The sequence below is a fragment of the Apium graveolens genome, chromosome 6 (assembly GCF_009905375.1).
Source record: "Apium graveolens cultivar Ventura chromosome 6, ASM990537v1, whole genome shotgun sequence".
In the NCBI taxonomy this organism is placed as follows: domain Eukaryota; kingdom Viridiplantae; phylum Streptophyta; class Magnoliopsida; order Apiales; family Apiaceae; genus Apium; species Apium graveolens.
Window position 1 is genome coordinate 211,533,450 of NC_133652.1, and position 5,253 is coordinate 211,538,702.

General features: G+C 38.4%; 1 non-coding gene across 1 annotated transcript; it reads left to right on the forward strand.

Moving 5' to 3' along the window:
• The first annotated feature begins 1,842 nt into the window (after positions 1-1,842).
• LOC141669088 (small nucleolar RNA R71) lies at positions 1,843-1,949 on the forward strand. Its single transcript, XR_012553384.1, has one exon. It is a non-coding gene; the product is annotated as a small nucleolar RNA R71 (small nucleolar RNA).
• The last annotated feature ends 3,304 nt before the right edge of the window (positions 1,950-5,253 follow it).

Consider the following 5,253-nt stretch of genomic DNA (forward strand, 5'->3'; position numbering starts at 1 on the left):
TCTTCAATAGACGGCTCGAGACGCTCCTGAGAAATTTTCAGCTCTGCTAACCCAAGAGAATCAAATGGCATATCCAACTTCCTCTTCCACGGAGGTGCATTCAAAACCTGTAGTTGCTCTTCTCCTTCTTTGTCTTCAATAACTGATTCCCCCATTAAGGATCTCTCTAAGGTATCTGACTTTGGAAATTGCTCCAACTCCAAATTCACGACATAGTCGACCCACTCTACTTTAAAGCTCTCCTCTTTAGCTGTGGGTAACTTTATTGCCTTGAACACATGAAAATTGACCTTCTGATCATGAACCTTCATCGTAAGCTCTTCTTTTTGCACATCGATCATAGTTCGGCCTGTAACCAAGAATGATGTTCCCAAGATAATGGGAATCTTCTTATCCTCCTCAAAGTCAAGAATTACAAAGTCAGCAGGAAAGATAAGTTTGTCCACCTTGACCAACACATCCTACACAATGCCTCGTGGATATGTAATAGAACGATCATCCAACTGCAAGGACATATATGTCCGCTTCAGATCAGGTATACCAAGCTCCCAAATCACATAAGTACTTGTCAAACGACAAGTTTCCGATGGTACAAGAAATAGTGAAGCTTCCAGGATCTTTAAGCTTCGGAGGCAACTTATGTTGCAATACAACACTGCATTCCTCCGTTAGAGCAACGGTCTCTAAGTCATCGAGCTTCACTTTCCGAGAGAGAATACCTTTCATAAACCTCGCATAGCTAGGCATCTGTTCAAGAGCTTCAGCGAAATGTATGTTGATATGAAGTTTCTTGAACACCTCCAGAAACTTAGCAAATTGCTTATCCAACTTCTGCTTCTGCAGCCTTTTAGGAAAAGGAGGTGGAGGATATACCCGTTTCTCCCCTGTATTACCCTCAAGAGGAGTGTGTTCCACAGTTTTTTTCCTTGATTTCACCTCGGCATCCTTCTGCACTTCTTCTTCAACCACAACTTCATTTTCTGAAACTTGAGATTTTTCAGGCTCTTCGTCTTGCTGAATTTTGGGGCTTGTGACCTTTCCAGACCTCAAGGTGATGGCATTCACCTGTTCTTCAACTTCCCTCTTGCCTGGACTGGCTTCTGTATCACTAGGAAGCGTTCCTGGTGGTCGATTCAATAAAGCGTTAGTAATTTGCCCTATTTGGTCCTCCAGAGTCTTGATAAAAACAACCTGGCTTTGGTATATAAGAGCCTGGTTTTTGCACATAAGCCTCAACTCCTCCAATTCAGATTTTTCATTCGATAATTGACTTGCATCATGAGTTTGTTGTTGAAGTTGGAGTTGTTGTCTTGGTACAAATTGTTGCTGAAAACCAGGAGGGTTGAATTGATTGGATCCAAACTGCTGATAAGGCTGTTGTACCGCATTCTGATTGTTGCTCCAGCTGAAGTTAGGATGATTCCAGTTGTCAAGATGATAAGTGTCTGTAACTGGTTGCCGCGATCTCTGAAAGTTGCTCCCAAACTGAGCTGATTCACTGGATATAGCGCATTGCTCCGTCGCATGAGAACCTGCACACAGCTCACAAACTCTGGTTATCTGATTAACACCATAGTTAGCCAGAGAATCGATCTTCATAGACAATGCCCTTAGTTGAGCAGTGATAGCCGTAGCTGTATCCACTTCAAGAATTCCTGCTACCTTGCTCTATGGCAATCTATGGGTTGGATAGTGATATTCATTAGCAGCCATCAGTTCAATTAGATCATAAGCTTCATCGTAGCTCTTAGCCCATAAGGCTCCACCTGATGCTGTATCGAGCATGGGTCTGGACCGTGCTCCCAAGCCATTAAAAAACAATTGATGATCATCCAATCAGGCATTCCATAATGAGGACACTTCCTAAGCATCTCCTTGTAGCGCTCCCAAGTTTCATATAAAGATTCTCCTAATTGCTGCGCAAATTGAGTAAGAGCATTCCTGATTGCAGCTGTCTTCGCCATATGGAAGAATTTAGTGAGAAACTTTTGAGCAAGATCTTCCCAAGTAGCAATGAAACCAGCTGGTAGAGAGTGTAACCAGCTCTTAGCCTTGTCCCTCAGAGAAAATGGGAATAGTCTCAGCTTCACGGCATCTTCAGAAACACTGTTGAACTTGAAGGTGTCGCAGATCTCAATGAAATCTTTAATGTGCATATTGGGATCTTCCGTTGGAGAACCCCCAAACTGGATTGAATTCTGCACCCATTGAATTATGCCAGGATTGATCTCAAAGATATTAGCTGTGATAGCTGGCCTGACAATGCTAGATTGAATGTCATTGATCATGGGTTGAGAAAAATCCACCTAGGCTTTCGTTCGTGCTGCTGGATCTCTCATTGTAATGAGTACCTGAAACATAAACAAATAAACCGTGAAAGTAAAAGAATCCGAGTCAGTGAACTTTAATGACCACTGATAACAAGCACATAATCTAAAATTTAACACCGAAACCCCAGCAGCGGTGCCAAAAACTTGTTAGGGCGAAGACACGCGCTAAATTTCACGCAAGAATATGCGTTCGCAAGTAGTATAAGTTTTAAATCAGATTCGTTCCCACAGAGACTGGTTTAGGTTAAGTTCAATTTATGCACCTATGCAGCAATGGTATGGCTATCGCTCAATGCTAAGACAGTAACAAGTTGAGTTGTTTATAACTAAGATCAAACTAACATACAATTAACTAAGAATAAAAGTGATTGAACTAAATATATGAGGATAATATGGGATTCTCACTTCATTACTACTTCATTTAAAGTCATTGTTCTTAACCTTAGCATGTAATGGTGATGACACTAATCAGATAACACAAAACTAGTAAACGCCAACTTTCGTTGTACGAATACCCTACTACCAAGCATCCACAAAAGAGATAGAAGTTGAATAGATAACAATTATGCTTAATCCTTATATGTCTATAAGAATTGAAAACATAACGGTTTAATGCGCAAGTTATCTATCGTGATTACATTGGGCAAGTAAGATGGTTAAAATTACCTACGAATCATATATAACAATAACACATGAACCTATGCTAGCATGGCAAGTTCTAAATCTCTAAATTCACTGTCGCTTCAATAGAGATTAACATGCTATGTTATATGTTAGCTACGCACAGAAGACAAATAAGCACAACCAATACTAGGTTATCATACAATCACCACACACTAAGGTATCGATACAATTTAACTAAAGAAATCCATAAATAAATCCGTTAGAACCCCACGATAACGATTAGTTCATAATCGAACTCATCATCACCATGGGTTCCAATGAAAGCATGATAATAAACAATATAAGAGTACTAGGGTTCAAAGACAAATCGAAAACAAGCATCGAAGTATCGCCTAAATCAGAGAAAATAAAAGTCTTCTTCTCCGTAGCTTTCTCGTGCTCTCTAGGTCTAGGTCTTCTCATTGCTCTCCCAGGTCTCCTTGGTGTTAAAAACGTCTTTTTATTGGTATATATAGGCTCCAGGATGAACAGGACTCTCAAAATCTTCAATTTCGACTTAAATCAGGATTCTGGGCAGAAACCGGGCGCGGGCGCGCTGTTCTCGGGCGCGACCGCGCTGGAATAGTGTTTCAGCGGCGCGGGCGCGCTGGGTTTGGCGTGGCCGCGTCGACCTTCTAAAAAATTCTGACATTTCTTCTTTTGGTCGTATCTTGAGTTCTGCTCGTCAAAATTAGGCGATTCAACTGCCCACGCGAAGCTAACGAGATTCTCTACAACTTGAGAATAGCATAGACTTCCAATTCTGATATTTTTTCAACATAATTCTTTGAAAACCTTCTTTCTTCCTTTAACTGATGCCTGAAATGCACAAACACAAAAACACATCAAAAATACCAACTTGAGTCAAAAACACCAACTTAAGCCTGAAATGAAGCGTTCCAAGTAGATATAAAATCTACTTATTATCTTACTTTCATATAACTTGGTTATATATAAACCAAGTGTAGCAAGTAGAACAATTAACAAAGTAAGCACATTTTTCAGAGAGATAGATAAAGCTATACTTGTTAAGAATTTCTCTGTAGTTTGTTTGTTCACTTGTAAAGCAGCTGTGTACTATTCAAAGCATCACAGAGTTCTCAATCTGATATATATATATATATATATATATATATGGGCTGAGTTCTATGGAGTCCACCTTTTTATCGGAGTCCTCGGAGTCCATCTACGTTCTGCAAATAAAATATATTGTAAAACGTGTTATTTTGCAAAACATGTTACACAAATAGCATAACTTCAACAAAATCATGCAAATCTCATATATTTACGGTACAATATGTATATTCTGCAATATGTTCTGCAACATGAACATTTATGTTCTGCAAACTAAACATGTTTTGTAGAATATATATTTTTGCAATGTTCTGCTTGTAAAATGTATGCAATCTACAAGATTTTTGATAGAATAGTGATGTTTGTCGAAAAATAATATGTTTTGCAATATTTTAAGCTATATTTTACTTGCAGAACATATATGGACTCCGAGGACTCCAATTAAAGGTGGACTCCATAGAACTTTACCATATATATATATATATATATATAGCTGGTGGATACTTTCAAATCCACCAGAAAGTTTTAAAGCTTGTATTTTATTACTTAGTGTTTTGATTTCTATTAAACACTGTTATATATATTAAGTTAGAACATTTTTAAAATCTCTAAAGTAGTCAGAATTACATTCAACCCCCCTTCTGTAATTCTTGTTGTATTGTTAGGGAATAATAATTAGTATTAGAGCAAGCTCTTGAAGTACAAAGAGTGTAAAGATCACAACAATTAACAAGATGAACAAAAAGGATGTTGGAGTTAAAATTCCATTTCTAGATAAAGACAACTATCACCACTGGAAGGTGAAGATGCACCTACATCTTCTTTGTCAAGATGAAGCTTTTATGGACTGCATTGAAAGAGGTCCTCATGTCCCTGTGAGAGATGCTACAGGGAATGAACCATCAGTTCCAAAACCTAGGCATGAATGGTCTGGTCGAGACATTGAACAAGTCAGGAAAGATAAGAAGGCCATGAAAATACTGTTTAATGGTATTGATGGTGATATGTTTGATAACATCATTAACTGTAAAACAATCAAAGAGGTTTGAGACACAATACAGATTATTTGTGATGGTACTTTGCAAGTAAGGGAGAACAATATGCAACTCTTGATTCACCAATATAAGCATTTTCACTGTGAAGAAAGTGAGTCAGTCACTGATATTTTTAGTAGATTTCAGAAACT